Source organism: Ruditapes philippinarum, unplaced genomic scaffold, assembly GCF_026571515.1.
Source record: "Ruditapes philippinarum isolate M1 unplaced genomic scaffold, ASM2657151v2 ctg5756_1_1_1_1, whole genome shotgun sequence".
In the NCBI taxonomy this organism is placed as follows: Eukaryota; Metazoa; Mollusca; class Bivalvia; order Venerida; family Veneridae; genus Ruditapes; species Ruditapes philippinarum.
In genome coordinates this window covers 108215-128185 of record NW_026854539.1, presented here as the reverse complement: position 1 = coordinate 128185, position 19971 = coordinate 108215, and the positions used below count along the sequence as shown (strand labels likewise).

The following is a 19971-nucleotide window of genomic DNA, read 5'->3' as shown; positions in this document are numbered from 1 at the left end:
TACATCATTAACAAACAGTATAAAAAGCGACAGTGAGAGTGGTTCCCCTTGCTTAAAACCCAGTGACATATAGAAAGCACAAGACAATTTAGATGCAGATAATATGTTAACATATGACGTGACTCTCTCATATAATGATTTGTCGATACATATATTTACAACTTTACTTAAACCGATATTTACTTACTTTATCCACATTGAATTACGCCTTAAATGGTTTATTTTAAGCTCAGAGTGGTGATAATTTACCGCCATGCAATTTCCACTGATTATTAGCAAACAATAAATTTTGGGCCGAAAGTAGGTCAATGAGAACTTGTACAATAACCAAAGACATTGTGGAAAGGTGAATAAGCCAAGCAAAAATCTTTCAAGCCGCCACTTTGTGCTTGGGACTCACGCACCAAAGCGCCCTTCTTCGTCGTTCCTGTCTACTTTGGAAATCGGTAGCTGGTATTCAGATACAGGTCTGGCGATCCCGAGTTCTTCACATCTTCATCCAATGCTTTGTGCCTCTCTATGACGTGCACGTGCCAGGGAGGTGCGAAAGTCATTCATAGCTCATCTAATCACAGTCTATAAGATGGTGACTGGTACAGACAATTACAGGTTAGTGATTTATATTGAAGTGCTGGAAACGTCGGCATAATTTGCAAAGTTTTTTTGTCTTAAAAGAGTTGCATACATAAAAAAATGTGTATACATGTTTATGAATAACGACAAGAAAGACATATTAATTGAACAATGATACTTTTTATCTATTTAAATTTTTTCAGCTCTCGGGATGTTCATTTATTAACAAGAAAGCACTAAGTACTAAAATGCGGTTACTAAACGCGTTACCATGAAAACTGCAGATGCAGTACAATTTGCTTATCTACACACTTGCGCGTGTTGAGCTCGAGCACTATTGAGTTGCGCTTATTCATTATCCCTCGTGTACAGGCTCAATCAAACCGAGTCTGCAATTCTTATGTATTTTTGCTGTGATTAATTAATGCTTCCGTGGGATCACTGTGTTTCCAGATTTTTATGTAGTATTTGAGTACGAGTATTATAAATATCTTTCAATAAAAGATACTAGGCGGAAGCAAATCTAGTAAAATTGAATATGTTAATTCATATGGAAATGTTAACCAATGACATAATAACTTCTTGAAGGGTCTTTAATCTAAAAAAATGTAACACTTAAAGGATTATGTGTTTCTAAACGAAACGGTCGTGTTTCGGTCAGTGATCTTTTCTAAGACCAACATACAAATACTCAGCCTCTCTTTCCTGTAAATTTTACAGGAAGTCAAACTGATTTTAGACCGGCCTTCGGTCGGAAAAAAAAGAATATACATGCATTGTAAGTTTGTATATACCGGTATTGTAAGATCGTATATACTAGTTGTAAGTTTGTATATACATATACTGGTATTTAAAGTATATATATACTGGTATTGTAATGTAAGTTTGTATACTAGTATACCGGTAGTGTAAGCTTGTATATACCAGTATTGTAAGTTTGTATATACCGGTATTGTATTTCAGTATCAATCATCTATCTTGAAAACAAACAAATAAAAAATAACTGGCAAAACAATGTATGTTCAAATCAAATTTAATTTGATAACAAATAAAACACTTTACATTAGTCATTTTGAATTGATTACTTGACGCACTAATGTATATAACTAAATTTATACATCAAATAGACTCTACTGAGATTTTTAACGTAAAGGGACTCGAAAAGAAACGTTTTTACAAGAGTTTCGCACAATAAGATTAAGGTTTAGAACTCAGTACAGTGCCTTTAATGTCACAAAAATGCATGTAAACGCAACAAATTGTTTAAAAGAATATGTTATGAACAATCACGTTTATAAAGAAACAAGTTTTAAATAAGAAACAAACTGATAAAAATCTGTTCCAGTCTTCTATTAAGCAATATATTTAAGGCGTTTTTTTTTCTTCAGAACGGCATGTTTGTAGATGGCTTGCACAATTATTTTGAATCTAACTAAAAGTATCCATGTACGTCATCCGAATATAAAATTGTGAAATGCAAGTGTAGACCTGAAATACGAAAAAAATAAAAGTTAGCGTGTTTTTGCTGTTGCTGTTAGACTTCAATAATAGAATAAAAGTTGTTTAATTTTCTCACTTCCATGCAATAACAATTATGAAGAAATAATCATAAATACTTGGTAATGCACGTTTTTCTCTTAAACATGTAAAATGTTTCTATGAATAGTAGTAATTTTAAAAGTTGTTTGTTATGTTATTGCACCATAACAGGAAAGGTGATTTTGGCTAACCTCGGGTGTTACAAACTTCAAGTCAACACAAGGGGTCAAAACCACCTCACCTGCTGGAGCTAACAGAAGAATCGAACCCATTCAGTCGATTATTATGATTACGCAGCAATTCTTACCATCAAGGGCAACCCCTCAGCCACATAAGACAAGATACTTACATCCTCAGCAGCATGGGTCTTCTGTCACAATACCTCCTCCTCCATTTCCATTTCCGTTACCATTAACTCTGTTTCCAAACACACCACCTCCCGCTCCGGTAAAAAGAAGCGGCACAGCAAAGATCAAATACAACAGCTCCACTGTATGTAATACGAGTAAGGAAATAAAATGATAAATTTTACCAAACGCTGTTACATATACCAAGTATTACATGTATTATGCGGCATTTTGTAATTCCAGTCTCAACAAAATAGAGCTGATAAAATAAAACGTTTAATTTAAAAAAATACTTTATACTCTGTTTAATTACAGAATGTTTAATAACTGGAAGTTATTGTCAACGCACCCTAATGCACCGGTTTAAGACGAAATGAAGAAAAATGAATAAGGTATTAAAATGGGCCAGTATTATAATAATACCCGCAGATATTCCCATAAGGTTGTAATCGTAAAATCTTTAATATGCCACTAAATACATGTAACAAGAGGGTCACGATTCCATTTCTTGGTTTTCGTGCAATAATACCATTCATTTAACCCAACGATCGGTGATTGAACTGTCCATAAGAAGACGGACAGTGTCCTGTATATGGCAGGATCGTAATTGGTCAATGTCCGTTTGGTTAAGAAATTTTAAGAGAAATTTTATTTCAATAAACAATTTAATATCAGCAAGAAAATGCCCTTTCTAGGAATATCAAGCATAATTAAATATTGTCAAAGGTTCAGTGGGTTTTTTTATTAAAAAGCCTCGTTATTGTTGTTGTAAAAATAATACTTTTCAAATCTTGATTTACATAAAGCCTTAGGAAATCCACTGATGTCAAATGCCTAAAGTGTGAAATTTAAATTGCCTACAAAGATCAGCTGGGACACTTAAAAGAGAAAGATATGAGTAAACAATAAATATGATAAGAGATTAATTGAAAATAATATTTTGTGCGCAAGCGTTGCAGCTCTATAAATTGTAGCTTGATAAAAAAAAGTTGCTTAAATTGTAAGAAATTAAGAATAAAAATATATATATGATGAAAAATAAAATTTTGTTCTAGAACATTTCATTATCAGCTCCACTGACGACATTTTTGTTTTACATGGTTTGATTAATCATGTTATTTATTAATAATAATAAACAACTGTGCATTATTAGATTTTTTTAAAAGCATTCGACTATCTAGTTAAACTGTATCAATTGGGATTACGTGGTAGGCTCTATAATGTTATTGCTGAAGATTGAATAATAATGTTTGAGAAATATATGAAAGTAATGTCGGAATACGACAGGGTGAAAGCCTTTAAAAAAAGACTACTTACGCAGACGGTTTCTGTTGGGTGGTTCTTCTACCAGTACTTTCTGTATCCTGACACGTGGTCTTTCAGTGTCAAGCGTTACCGGGATAAGTAGGTGAGGGTCTCTTGGGTGTGGTATATATACTGCCCGAATTAGGGACACTAAAAGCATCAGTACACATAGCGTGTATAAACGCATGTTTCCTCTCCAGCTGCTGAAAATAGAAAAATAATGCTACATATTGTTTGCGGTACCAATGTTATAGTTGTTTTTTTTTTCGGGTATCACACACTGTTCAATCCAAAGAGGTCAACTTCAACTGGCATAATAGACACAAGTAACTCTACAGCAGGGCACATTCTTAAGTAAACGTTGTAACAATGAACATGACTTCAACCAAAATGTGTTACAAAACTATAAAAGCAAACCCCCTATCTAAATATCGCGTCACATATATCGTTTGTTGCCGACTTCACATGTCGTCCTATTTTTTCGATTGAACAGAAGAGTACTCCTATCCGCGGATACCACTGGCCAAGTTGTTACAATATCTAACAAAACACATTAATAATACCATGGGAAAGAGATGTATTTTTAATATGTTCTATCTTTCTTTGGCATTTGGTTTGCAAATAGAAACTTGCTATCATCATAAGTGATACTAAATCAACATGTAGTATAATGTCCGAAATGTGGCTGATGGTATCATGAGATCCGAGACACAGATTTAAATTAGCCTGCTTAATCATAAAACGTTGACTATCATTTTCAAACATGACCTTTTGGTCGATCGTCAAAGCTCAGACTATAGTTATCAAAGCACTTTAAGTGCTGTAAGCGGCAAGTCCCGAAAATTGCAACAAATAACCAAACCAACCATTAGTTCTAAGAAAAACATAAAGCGTATTAAACAGCTGAGTTGTTCAAATTCCTAATATTAATTTACTTTACCCGACTATTTCTTTATAAACAATGTTCTAATCAAGATTATTAAATGCCGTCATAGAAGAAAGTACCTCCTAACTTTAACTTGTACTTAAATCTTAGGAGTTGGAAAACCTAGGACTTTGTCACTCCTTATTAGGAGAAATGAAAAACCTAATTAGAAATTTGGTATACTCAATAAGCATATTTCTCTTAATTAGCGGTAAAAAATCTTAATTAGATGTAACTGGGAGTAACAAAGATTGTTATTTCTCCACTTTAGGAGTAACAAAGTCCTAATCAGGCTTTATAATCTCATTATCACAAGTCAAATGTTTTAAAGAACTTTTAAGCACAATAATTCTTCCATTCCAATCATTGTCATTTTGTTACAGATATTCGACGGTGCGACCACATACACACATTGAGGAAAGTGACCGTGCGACTACATACACGCATCACAGGATTCCCCTTCTCTTACTAGAAAGGGACATAAAAGCTGTCCGCCCCTTTTTAAATGGCAAACTTTTAAATATGTCTGTTCATTCTTTCTATTATTAAGGAGGCTAATTTTCACAAATGTCTTTAATTGGTATATATACAACTATAGTTACGCAAATCGAACGGGAATCAGTTTTGGCTATGACATTCCAAAAAGTTCATATACATTTTCTTGAAAAATTTTCCGTTTACAGTTTATTGTACTTATCAGTTTATGCATATAATAGAATTATTTCATTTATACAAAACATAAACGTTTTATATACAATAAATGTGGTAGATATTTCAAACTATATATGCAAATGTTGACCTGGGAGTATTTTTTTCCAAATTAATTTCTATACCCGACTTATCCTACTTTTAATAGGTAATGTGAGCGACTGCAAGAAAAATATATTTAACTTGATAAGCCGACAGAGCTGGAAATGGTTGAACTGTTTATATTTGCAAGCGTTATCATTAACTTGCTGGCTTTGTGAAATGAACTTTTAGCTTCCATTTTAAAAACTGTCAATTATCAATTATCAAGATAAAAAAGTTTATCAACATACAGTACAGAGACTGATCATGATGCACGGATGTTCTGTCTGATTCGGCTCTATACTGGTTAATTAATTTCGGTTATATTACGAAAGTGCAGTGTTGTAAACCTTGGTCATATTATTCACATTTATCTTTGTTTAAACGCGTCGGACTAGTAATTTAAGGATTGCCGGCTATGTGTGTTTAAGTCAAGTCAAGGGCATGTTGTGGTTCCACGACCAAGAAACGTTTTACACACTCATGGTTTAATACTCACACCGTATTACTCAGTTTTAGCTGAAAATGATTTTGTAAACCTATTCTAAATTAATGGTAAATTAAAGAAATTCTACTATACAGTTTTCAATCCGCCTCTATGACTAAGCCTTTAGACTTTCATTTGTAATATTCTCAAGATGGAAAAGATATCAATGCGATAGGTGCATCGAAGAAACAATTTTAGTGAAAGATCAGATAAGGAAAATAAAATGCGTTCATGTTAATCGTTCTATTCATCGTTGTTCATAGTGCTGGTCGTACTTAATCTCGTTTTCAATAATAAATAAACCTTTTCGATGCACCTACTTAAAATCTTTTCTGTCATGAAGAAAAATATTAATCATGAGCATATAGTGGATAAAGGTATGATACAGATAAAGAAATAAAATATATACTATGCTCAACTTTGGGTAAAACAAACTTATATCGCAGAAATTTATTGAAATCTAGTAAATTCTTTCCTGAATATGTCTAATTTGAATAATTGAATGTATGAACTAGGTTTGGGAAGCTGCATTCCCTATTACTTTTCGAATTAATTTGATCTATTCTTATAAAAACTGCCAGTTTTTACAACACTATATTATCATACTGTGATTACCTGTAGTGTGTAGAGTTTTAAAACAGCTGTGTATTCAAAAGATGTTTATTGTACATTTCAAAAGAAAACTGTATAGTTATTATTTCTTTAAAAATCAAATTTAAGCATACTTTATCTTACAAAAGAGTGGTCTTGATTTTCAGCAGAAATGTTAGTCACTTTCAGAGCGTGTCTATCATTATCGGAAGCCTTAAAAAACATTTCTGTAAAGAACGGCAACATTTTCACTTCGATCAGGCTATTTTGGATGTTTGTAAAGACACACTGGGTTGAAATTTTGTATGCGTCAACATCAGGGATGATTGTTGAACAAGTATGCAATACGAACATAATATTGTTGCTATCTTCGCTTATGAGGAATTTGCACTTTTATACATGTGTTATTTGGTATTAGTTAAAAAGAATTTTTTAATGAGCTAAAATAGATTACCAGCAGTGTGTTAGGAAAAATGAACATATATTAAATAAGGTTATGCAGCTTTTGCTTTTGGCAGTTAACACATGATCTATTTATTTCCTATTTTTCTCAGGTGTTATTAAACTTTCTTTAAATGTTTGTATTACGAAAAATTAATTTTTTAAATAAAATAATAGTAATAATAGCTCTACTGTATAATTGATTACAATGACAAGAAATTGTTCACGTCCGAGACTGGGCATTTATTTGAAATAAAGAGTTATTTTCATCGGTCTGGTATCTTTCTAAGAAATAACAATCGAGTCTCTTTTTCGGTTCATGTAGTAAACAATTGATTATCACAGTTTAACACAAATAATATAATTAGTTTATAACAAAAACGGTTAAATATCGAAAATATAAAGAATAAAATAGAGAGAGTTTTACCTTGACGTATCCCTGAGATGTCCACACTTGTCATCTACATGTATACGGAAGCTGAGTCGTTTATGTTGAAACTATAAGTGCTTGTAGCAATTTTAGGAAAATAACAATAAAAGTCCAGACTGACCATAAAATAAAGAATATGCGTGATTTATGTGAGTCTTAATGTTTGATATCATATCATTAATGCATGTGTTAAAAACTTTGTTAAGGTAATTGATTAGACGTAAAGACGACCTGGCATTGAACTGAAATATCGCAACTATTAAAATGTACAGACGTATTTTTATTTTAAAATGTTCATGGCCGCGTGTGTTGATGTTGTTGTTGTTGTTTTCTACTTTCTAGATGTTATACATTTTGGCTTGTACATTTAAAACCAATTTTTGGAAACATGTCACTCAATAGTCAGTTTTTATATAAAAAAATGAATAAATTATCGACCGTGTAAGATGGAAGATAGCCTAAAAGTTTGAAATCATATCCATAGTCTGTGCTCGAGGGAGAGAAGGCTCACGACAAATTCTTTCATAAAAAAGAATGCAGAATAAATATAATAACTTGTTATACCAGTTGTAATTTTGGATTAAAACATCAAAATAAGAACTGTTTAGATGCGCTTTGCTCTTTACGTTGGATGTCCCCGTTCATGACATCCTACCGAATTAAACTAAACTAAAATGTTCAAATTACCGTTGTGAGCGCGGGTTCGAATTGTTGTCGCTTGACATAGGACTATAATATCTAAGCAACATTGTCTTAACTACAAATTCAAATGATTAATGTCATATTTACTAAAGAAAATTAAATTTCATTCTAGAAATGAATGCTGACCACCACGACAAAAACAATAATGGCATGAAAACCATTTTCCCAGGCAATCATGGAAATAAAAATATCATTAGAATTTTATTTAAAAAGCGATTAGAATTTCGTTCATAGTATTTCTTACGTAATTTGGCTAGGTCGCTAATCGTATCTGGTTTATTGTTTATTCTTTCTTGGTATCGATAAGTGTGATATTGGAAGGAAAACGCAAACCGATTTAAAAATGTAACGAGTTTGCTGATTTGTTTCCAGATGCCTGTTTTCATCCAGTAATTTTAAAAGTCCTTTACAGAGGATTTGCGCTAATGGTTGGAAAGTTGCGATTGTGAGTCTATATTAATAAATATGGATGTTAGATACACTAGCTGTTGCACATATGTTTTCAAAGTTTACAATATGTAACAGTTATTGAAAAAATCATCCGCAAAACTTTAACAATACCACACTGTCCTGATGTTCATTGCCAATACTGTTAGAAGCCCGTAGTGTTTGAAATTATGTTTGTCCAATAGGATTGCAGTATTTCAAATGAATCATATTTATACACATTAACTTTGTTAAATCGACAAACTGTTATTCAGTATAGTAAATCAACTGTTTATAAAAAATAAATTAAAACACTAAGCTTGTTAAAATTTATTAGAATGTATCTAAAAAAATTAAATCAGTTGCGGCAGGAATTCATGAGTCTACCGATTCGTAGCTCAACAGACACAGCTTGTCATGCGGCCAAACCTACTCATTACTTCCCCTATTGCGACAGCTCTTTGCCACAAAATAGTCACCGGCTACTTTTAAAATTTGTCGCTGATTTTCTAAATTGTAAATGTACTCTTGAGCTATAATATATCACGAGAGAAAACGTTCGTATTAAATTTCATTGGACTAAAGGTTTCATATAGATTAAATGATATGTACATATGTAGCTTTGACATATGACAAATAGGACATGGTGACACTTTAAATACTATATTAGATGTCATTTGTTGGTACGGACCGCAGGCAGCCCTGTATTTGCTGGTTGTTGACAATTCAAAATAGGTAATTACCTTTTAAGCTTATGTTGTTTCTTTTATTAAAATTCTTCAAAGGGTTTAATTAAATGTTTTGCGGGATCAACATAGAACTTGGTTTTTGAAAAGAACTTTACAATGAATATGTAAATTATTTCCGGTCGATAACTAATGTTTATGAGTGACATATTTTAATTAAACTTGGTATACAGCAAACTTATGTGGAGACATCACTTGGGATTGCTTTTGGCCAATTTGGGCCAAGGTCATGCTCTCTTAATTTAAAAAATAGAGTCAGTCCGGTCGATACCTTAAGTTTAAGTAAGGATTCCGATAAGTTCGGAATAAGTCGTTATTTTTAAAAAATCGAAAAATGGTTTCAAGTTCTGAGTGACGTCAGAAATGAGATTTTGAAATCATACTTGGTATAAAACCTATGAAATCTTACGTGGAGCTCGCTTCAGATTCTTTTGTTTGTTTGTTTGTTTTCATAGCTAAATAATATCAAGTTCATACCTTTAGTTAGTATTGACATATCGCAATCAAACTAAGCATATATCAAGTTACATCAAGATGATAACTAGAGTTATACGTGACATAATAAACTCGATGTTGAATAATACAGGTCCAACTTTGACCTTTGAATGATATTGATCGTCAATTTCGCTTTAATTAGCATATTAACTTTGTTATTTATGGACGGATGAAATTCATTTATAAAACAACACTTATAATAGAACCGACACGTCAAATAATTAATGTATGGTCTTAACCTCAAAATGACCTTGACTGTCAGTGTCAAATACGAAATGTTCTTTCCATTTTGTTGTTGTTGTTGTTCGAACATTCTGTCAGAACGAGTTGAACAAAGTCATGCTACCTGAAACTGAATATGACCTTGATCCTAAATAACCTTGACTATAAGTCATATTTAGAATTAATAAAAATTGAAACTACTCCATGTATTGATGGATTTAGTAAAATATTGGCTAAAAGAACATTTGAAGACGAAACCATAATGGCGAGTGATTCAAATCCAAATAAACCTCACCTGATAAAGTTTATCAGATAATAAGAACGATGCGAAAGTACTTGCCTACTTGTGATGGCTCGTTTTGAAAATCTAGTCTGTAACAATGCCATGTTTGTTGTTTATAATTATTCCTTACAAGTCATGTTGCTAGGCAAGGTTACGGAATTTTTTTGTTATAACGTTTGGAATTTAATAAGAAACAATAAATACATGCAGATTTTATTCCAGATATGTTGAATAGTCTAGGTTGAAGATATTTTGATATTGATTGTCGGACATTTTATAGCATATAGCTAATAATATACACTTAATTACATCCTACAAATGTTATTATTTAATGATAACACGGTGTGCCTTTGTTAATGCGATATAACAAAAGTTAATCCTTGATACATGTATATGAAATTACACACAATTAGTATTCAGTGAGAAGTTCCTAATGACATTGAACATTGCACATTTTTATCTTCAGCAAAGGACCAGCCATGCAATGTTCAAAACTAGTTGGAATAAATTGTGTCTTACTGTTATGGATGGTTTATGTGAAGTGTCAATCAGAAATAACTTACAGGGTACCAGTATATGTAGAGAATGAACGAGATGGCAGAATCAGAACATGTATGTAACTTCTTTCATAGATTGGTTAACTAAATAACTGTATGTAAGTTTTTTGCATTCTCATTAATAATAGATCTCACAATGGTTTGTGTAAAAAAGTAATATCAAATACCCAGAAACATTATTCAACTTTTGAAATTTCAAGAAATTATAATTTAGTGTGTGTGTGTTATTTTTCCAGATAATAGGGTTTATAAATTGATGGAATATAATAGGATTTTTTATATTTCTATCATAATAAATCATATTTTTAGACGTGTATGTCATTTTATTCGCCGTAATTGCCGGGAATGCGATCTTAGGAACCCGTTCTTACACTGGGCAACCTTTTAACGTCGTGCATGGTGGTGGTGGTGATGATGATGACGATGTTATTATAAACCCAATCAAATAGACAAGGTAAATTAGATTTTGTTAATGAATCATCACCTTGTTGTCTAATTATGGAACGCTACTTTTGCGTAATGTGTCAAATAATACATTGTTCGCAATTTTAAAAGCTTTCCTTCTAATATATGTAATTCGTACGGCATTTAAACGTACTTGGACACATATGTCGCCGGATGATAGCTAATTAAGCAGAACTGAGGGTCGATTGATAAGTTTGTTCCCTAACTGTCGCATGATGTAGCTACTGTGTAGCAGGAGACAAAAATATCATTAACAGGCCAAAAAGCTTTTTATCCAAGGGTCATTACTAAGCCAAAATCATTCAACTGGAAAATCTATAAATATGTGCAGGTACGTGAGATATCGATCAGCCCTGTAAAGTTGCAATAATAGTATAAAGATCCATAACTCTGGAATAAGCCGACGAAATGCACAACTAGACTAAGTACTGATCATTCCTGTAAAGATTTGTTGAAATTGCACCAGTAGTTTTTAAGGAAAAGTATGGACAATTTTTTGACGAACAGACAGAAGAACAGACATGTGTTACTTTGTAAGTTACTGTTATTATCACATGCCGTCAATAAATGGACCGATTAAAGATCTACGGAGTCCGGGATCCAATTTTTCCTTGCACACAATAATTATATGTATAAAGATTTTCAATCGTAAGAATTATCACTATCATGAAAATTTGTTCTAAAAGAAGCATCATTTAATGGCAGTCATTTTGGATTTTAATGCAATATTCGATTAAAAATTTTATTTTTAGCTGAAAGTTTTACCATTACGTGTTCTGTACGAGATTACTATCATGACCTAAAATGTAAATTCTTATCCATTTTATGCCATAAATAGCTCTGTTACAAGGTGATATTTGATTGACTGATGAAATCTGTATTTTCTTTTTCAGGGCATTTGACATCGTCATATAAATGACGTCACAGAATTCTTGGTAATTAATAGTATTGTACTAAGTTGGTATTTTAGAGATAAAAAGAATTGTATAAACTTCAATTCAGCATTAAAATACTTATAAAAACAAAGTTTGTCTTCCTTTTTTTACAATGAAAATGTGTACACATGTATTACGTAATTTCTTATTTTAGCGTACATTGGTATTACATATTACTGTTATACATGCGATCTCTGGTATATCCATGGCAATAAATTGACATTAAATTCCTGTTCTGTTTCGTTGTAAGCGTCTTTCCATTTTTTGTTATATTCTTCAGCTCAGGAAGCATTACACTAAACCTGCAAACTTTAAAAAGAAAACAGTCTTGACTAGTTTACATATCTTGAATTGTCTACTATAAATTTTGGAAATGTCAAGATGTTGAAGTAAGAACGAAACTTGTGCGTATGTAACAGCACGAGTTCCCCGTGCATTTTAGGTAATTGTGAATAAGCTACTCTAGTGCAAGTTTTATATAGAATAGTAAAGTGTATAAAGCTATAGATCTGCTGCTGCAACAATTATTGTTTGAATTTGTTTTAAAAAAGATTACTTCCAAATGCTTGTATGAAATGGTAGTTAATTGCATTAAAAGTGAATGGCGCATGAACCATTCATCAATCATTGCTAAGAAATCAATGCTAGACGAATAAAACCCTATCAAATAGCAGAACAAAATTGTGTTCCAGAACATTTTATTCTGTGTACGTACAATATTCATGTGTTAAATAACAGTTTTATTCTAGGTGAGTCGACCATAAGCTTATGTAACCAAATTGAATATAATTTTATTGTTGATATTTGTTGAAAAAAAATGTTTCATAACCTCTTAAAACAATTAATACTGCAGTTCAATCATATATCATTCAGTTATATATCTTGGGAATTTTCGATGAATTCGATATAGAATTAAAGATAAAAATTTGGAAGATGGACGATCCCTCCGTAGCATTAATCACAACAAAATCACATGTAAATTGCAGGCTCGGTTTGGTTCAGTCTGTACATGAAGAATAATAAAAAAATGCAACATCTCTCACGCCCCTTAGCACCGGCCTTAGCGGTACTTAATTTTCAACGTTTGCATTATATACTACTGGCACACTAATAAGTTCCTCCTCGTATATAACCCTAATGATTCTTATACTTAATTAAATGATAGTGGACAAAGCAGCTTCATTCCCAAAATATTTGAATAAAACAAAAAATGTAAACTGTTGATGACGAGCACGTTAAGCGCCGTTCTGATTGGCCGATAAGCGTTGACATCACGAGTCCGCAAAAAGAAGTGTAGATCGCCAAAATATGTGTAGATATGTGTAGATCCGACAAACTGTATATAGACTTTAACATAAGTCTATAAATGTATAGTATATTTGTCGTTGATTGTCGAATGATAACAGACAACTTTATAAATGGACTTGGAGCTCTACAATGGTACATGTATGCATGCTTAACATCCCGAATGTACATGTAACGTTATCATATTATTTTCTCATTTAAATAGATACAATAAATTTGACCACCTGTCATTTTGACACATGGCAGGACATGGTGACACTTTTAAGGTTTTATCACACTCCTTTCAATGCTGTCATTGCTTGATAGATTCCGCGGGCAGTCCGACATTTTTTGAATGTTGAAAATCAGGAAATAAGGTACTTACTTTTACACTTTGTATATTCAGATGATTTTTTATTTTGGTTAAATGATAAATGTAAAAATTCCAAATGTACAACTTTTAATAGTAAAATACCAGTTTATACGGTTCGATGCAAGGCGATACCTGTTGAAAGCTGATTAAAGGTACATTATGTCCTAGAAAACCATATTTTCCTTATTATTTGGAATTGTCAAACATGTGTTGAATATTACTTTATAATGGATTGAAGGCATGTGAAGGTTATTTGTATCTACATGTATTATTTGTCCTTACTATTCTTTATTATTCTTTTAGTTTGCAATCTAACTATTTTATGCTCATGTACATTCAGGCATAGTTTTGAAAATTGTAAAATCTTGAAAGAAGTCTTTTTCTTCAGCCAGTGACTTGCCATGCAATTTTCAAAACTAGTCGGAATTAATGCTGTCATATTATTATGGCTGATTTATGTGGACTGTCAAAGTGAAGTTACTTACAGAGTACCTGTTTATGTTGAGAATGCACGGGATGGGAGAAACCGAACATGTATATATACTTAAGGACTATGAAAACGCACGGTCGGGATAATTGCATTTTAACAAGGATAATAATTTTTTATAAATATTTGTTCACAGTTTCATTAAGCCGAATGCATTGCGGTCATTTAGATACCAAAATTATGAAAATTGATTGCATTATAATGCAGTTATTGCGCAATTAAGACAGTACCCGAAAAAAAAAGTAACACTTTTGGCTAATTGTATACTACTGGTACCGTCAACGACCGACGGAGACCAGGCCAGCGGAGTGAGACGACAACACGACAACACGTCAATATATCAATGTTTGCCTGGTACACATTGCCAACGGTTTACGACCAGCAGAAACTGCTACAACTCTTCCAGGTCTTTGCTCACAACATTCGCCGAAATTTGAGGGATGCTGGTCTTCGATGTCACAGGCCTTTCCGTGGCCAACCATTATTACTACGCAATAGACTTGCAAGAAGACACTGGGCAACCGCCCATGCCCGTTGTCGCTTAAACATATGGGACAGCGTTATTTTTTTTTTATTTTTATTTTTTTGACGAGACCAAAGTAATTGTCGACTTAAGTGACCGTAGACAGCGTGTGTATCGCCGTCGTGGTGAAAGTTTCAGGGATAACTGTGTCGTAGAGGAGGAGCGCAGCGGAATAGACTCACTATATGAGTGACTTTGATTTGCAATTTTTGCCTTTGTTAAGTTTGCATTACTGTGATGAAAAAGTGTGATTTGGGAATTTTCACCTTAGGTACTTTGATGGCCTGGTGTACATTTGATTTTAAATACTTTAAATTATTTTCAGTTGTTAAGTTTGCGTTTTGTAATAATGTTATGATATATCGTTAGTGGTTTGAGTTGTTAGTGGTTTGTTTTCATGAAATAAAATGCATATAGTGCGGGCGTGCGTTTTCATTGTCCTTACGTAAAAAAATATCTATAATGAAAATCACGTGTACGTAACTGCTTTTTCATGTAAACCACGTGTACGTTACTACTGTCATGTAAATCACGTGTACGTAGATACTTTCGTGTAAATCACATGTGCGTAGATACTTTCGTGTAATTCATGTATGTTACTTCTTTCTCGGTTCACTACGTAAAGGAACAACTGTTTTGAGTTTCTTTACAAAGGTCCTTTTTAAACTTGTTTATTACTAAGAGATTAATTATTGTCTGCATTTAATACAGTAAATAAGAAATTTTGAATTAAATTAAGTACAAGGAAAATGATTCTGGAGATAAAATTGTGTTAAATATTATTCTAATTTATAAGCAGGACATCAAAAAGTATGAAGAGTTTTGGGGATGGGGGCGGGAGATCCTGTGTGTGACACACAATATATGCCAACTATTGAAATGCAAAAAGGTCATATTTCAGTTTTATTATGGATGGGTACAAAAAGATCGCAGATTTTTATGTATTCTTAATCCCCGGAAATCTTCAATTTTCAGATGTTTATGTAATTTTATTCGCCGTCATTGCTGGGAATGCAATCTTAGGGACTCGTTCTTACACTGGGCAACCTTTCAACGTCGTGCATGGTGGTGGTGGTGATGATGACAATGGTGTTCCTGTACCGGCCTAATAGATAGGTATATCAGATATTGGTTTGTTGAAGCAAATTAATTATTTTATTTATAAAATGAATGTCAAACTTTCTCAAAACCAGCAACCTTATAGTTATAGGACAATCATGTAGTCATTCTACATAAAATAACTGTATGTAATTGTGAATTTATTCTTGTAACATAGGTTTCTGGTCTAAAATACATCACAATACAACAAATATGATATTGCAATGAAAATACAATGGGGTGGTCATCATAAATATACATGGAATATTGTAATAAACATTAGTAGTCATGATATAAAATATGTTGAGAGAATATCGTAGATCATCAGGTATAATGTATATATGTTCATGTATTAGATAGTTGTCTATATTTAAGTCTGTCGAAGGAGAAAGCTTGATAAAGTGTTGTATAATGTTGCATCTGCGTGTCTTAGAACACATATAAATATTTCACGTGACAGAATTTAAATCAATACATTTGGTAGAATGTTTCTACATAAAGTATTAAAGTGAGTACAAATCAATTGAATGTGATATTCATCATCTAGGTCCGTATAACAGAGAGGACATATCCTTTGATCAAAAGATATAGTAAACCGCCACTTAATGTAACGAATAGTGACCGAAATGTTTTCAATTGATCTAGTTATGATTCTCATATTAAGTCAATTTTAATACTTTAATAAAATCAAAAATCTGCTATGCTCCCGCCATGTTTGACAGAACATATCAACATTACCTACCCCCTTGTTAATCCAAACATGACCAAATCCATTTTTAAAAAGGACACTTCGAATATGACATGCCAGACAATCAAATTTATTTTCTGCCCACCGATATTAGACTTAAATGAATTTAATCTATTTTCATTCATATTTAAAATCCTAAACAATTATTTAATAGCTTTAAGAACTCTATTGCAAGTAGAGTTACTGGTAGTTGTCCATATTGGTATGAATTTGTTTTGAGTGAATAAATAGCTTTGTTTATAAATAAACTCAGCTATGATGACATCAATACCAGCTGCCTTACCTAGTTTGAGTTCACCTATTGCCCAAATAACATCCGAGGGAGAGATGGCATCATCTAGTATAACATTAGATATTACATTGTCGTTTATAGTATCATATAACTCACCGTTAACAGTAGGATTAAATATACTATTGAAATAATCATATCTTACCTTTAATTTAAGATTTCGCGATATTTGTCTGTGGCTTATTTGTAGTCATTTAGAGCGTTATCAGTGCGCCATCTACGAAATTCTCTTCATCTTTGACAAACATTGGTACGAAGTCGTTAACAAGTAGAACTAAACCATTTTTTGACATTTCTGATTTGGTTTAAGAGTATTCACAAAATTATTTCTAGCGTGATCATATTTATGTTTGATCTAGATTTGTAAAGGCAATCCTTTAGTCCTTGTTATATTATCAAAAGAATTATTAAAATAGTCATACATAGAATCAAGGCCTTAAATTAGTTTTTAATGTATTGTTGTTTATTTGTTTATTATTTTCATCCCATTTCAGTTTAGTATTTAGATTTTTAGATACATTACTAAAGACTTGTTCTGGAATATTGTCTTCAAAGTGCTATGCGCACTAAATCTTAATGGAAAATGGCATAATCTAGACCTAATCAGACAATGAGATATCAGACAAAACAAAAATCAATACGACTAGGAGAATAATCATGTCTACATAGTTTAAGAATATTGCAGAGCAGTTAATATATATAAATATGGTCTTAATATGTATAGAATTGTATCATACTTTAAGATGTTTAAAGCCAAAAACTAAATCATAAAAAAGAAATCATTTGCCCAATATCTTTGGCGTAACGATATGATGGCACATTTTACACACCTAACCTACCCAGATATTAGTTGGCACTAAACTTACTTTGGCGTCATTGTCGCCATCGCCATGCTTGTTAATTAAACGTTATATGTAAGAACTGTCCTCGAAAAATTGCATTCCCACCAATGACTTGACTTAAATGACCATAACGTCTGAAAATTATAGCGTCCATAGGATTAGGAAGAACACATTTAAAGATGTGGTCATAATCTTTTTTATCCATTTATAAGATATTATCTATAAAAAAAAAATAAGATAACACTTAAATCCGATATATTGGCGATGCAAATTCTAACAATTGCAAATATCAGTAAATGCAAATTCTGGCAAATGGAAATTTTTTCAACAAGCAAATTTTGACAAAAATCTCCTTGCATTTAATACTGTCTCACGCGAAGTATGTTTTTTGTTTTTATTTTCGGTCTTTTTAACACCGTACTTATTAATAAGAATATTGTTTATTTGTTAACCGAAGAAACTACTTTAATTTAACTTTTATTCACTTTGTGAGATGCTTAATATTCCATGGCTTTAAACTGTCCACGATGATATAACAGTTTAAAAGACGATCAAGTTTCTGAATTAGCATATAGTGAATCAAGAGAATCAGCGACACAACTTCTTGGTACACAACTTTCGTTGACTATACCTATATAAGTAGGAATATCTCTTGCCATGGAATTACAAAGCGTCAATTTTTTAAACAGACTAAAGTGTCAAAGAAATTAAGTTGAAGTCGAAGACTTTTCTCTAAAAACAACTTTCTCATAATTTAAATAGTATATAAAAAACATTGTAAATTCCGAAGAAATAGCATATGCTGTTGTTCGAATATACAAAAAAATAAAAAGTATGTTTTTTAGAAAAGTTTTATAACAATTTACACAGTAAATCAAAACATTGTAAATTCAGAAGAAATAGCATAATTATGCTGTTGTTAAATCAAGGAAGTGCTTTCGCAAGAAATGTAAAAACTTGATAAACATTGCAATATTTTAATATTTAAAAATATACATGTAATGTATCTAATAAATGAATGGCAGATGATGATTTTCTGTTAATTTTAATCAAATGAGTTCTTTAATTCTCAGACGTGTATATCATTTTATTCGCCGTCATTGCCGGGAATGCAATCTTAGGGACCCGTTCTTACACTGGGCAACCTTTCAACGTCGTACATGGCGGTGCTGGCGGTGGCGGTGATGATGATTATACCAATGGCATTATGTAGGAACAAACATAGGTAAATTAGAATTTTCTTCTGTAAATGAATGTTGTTACCGAATGCGTCATATAATAAAGTACTGTAGGAGCTCATTTGACGCGGATCCCATTTGTCACCACAGTGTGACAAATTCGCCCGTGCTTGTTGCTTATTTGTCACAAAATTATAAGTGTGACAAATTTTTTCAACAAGCAACGGGGTTGTACAATTAAAGAACCTTTGCCACACTTGAATCCAACTCCAGCAAAGATAGTGTCAGTTTTTAGTACTAACCTATTCTTAAAGTAATATAACATATTTGCAAACCCTGTCAGCTAGTGAACCGATTTTTTGGCTCAAAGGTCTAGATATTTGTGTTTGATTATTTTAAAAGTAAGCAATTGAATTTTAAGTTTGAATTTCTTACTGTGCAGACTTTCTATGCAATACCGTCTTCCTAAAACCTGGACTTAAATTGAAACACAGAAAATCTATAATTTGGCTCAAAGGCCTAAACCATATCATTTATTGTTGTTTATACTTCTAAGATGAATAGTTCCAATCCCGTTTCATTCAAAAATTGCTTCAACCTTGTAATGAACGTATATGGTAATAACTATTTTTTAGTTGTTTTAGACGTAACATTACTATTCGAAAATAGAATAAATAATTGCAAAGTCTTAAGTCAAAATTGGTCACATCTGCCGATGTGCCCAAATTCAAAATTTTATCATGGTGTCCTGATCCATTAAAGAACGGATGATCCATGAATGGCCTAAATTGAGACGTGGACTATACATTAACGATGTTCTAAATGAACAGGTTTGTCTAAAGCCAAAATTGATTTATGATTAATTAGGATTTACAATTAAGATATAGTTTT

The 19971-nt window shown here is 32.2% G+C and overlaps 1 long non-coding RNA gene across 1 annotated transcript; it reads right to left on the bottom strand.

Moving 5' to 3' along the window:
- Positions 1 to 1599: 1599 nt before the first annotated feature.
- LOC132740399 (uncharacterized) lies at positions 1600 to 7664 on the bottom strand. Its single transcript, XR_009627153.1, has 4 exons — positions 7425 to 7664; positions 3777 to 3967; positions 2462 to 2602; positions 1600 to 2061 (listed from the first exon to the last, which is right to left on the bottom strand). It is a non-coding gene; the product is annotated as an uncharacterized LOC132740399 (long non-coding RNA).
- Positions 7665 to 19971: the final 12307 nt, after the last annotated feature.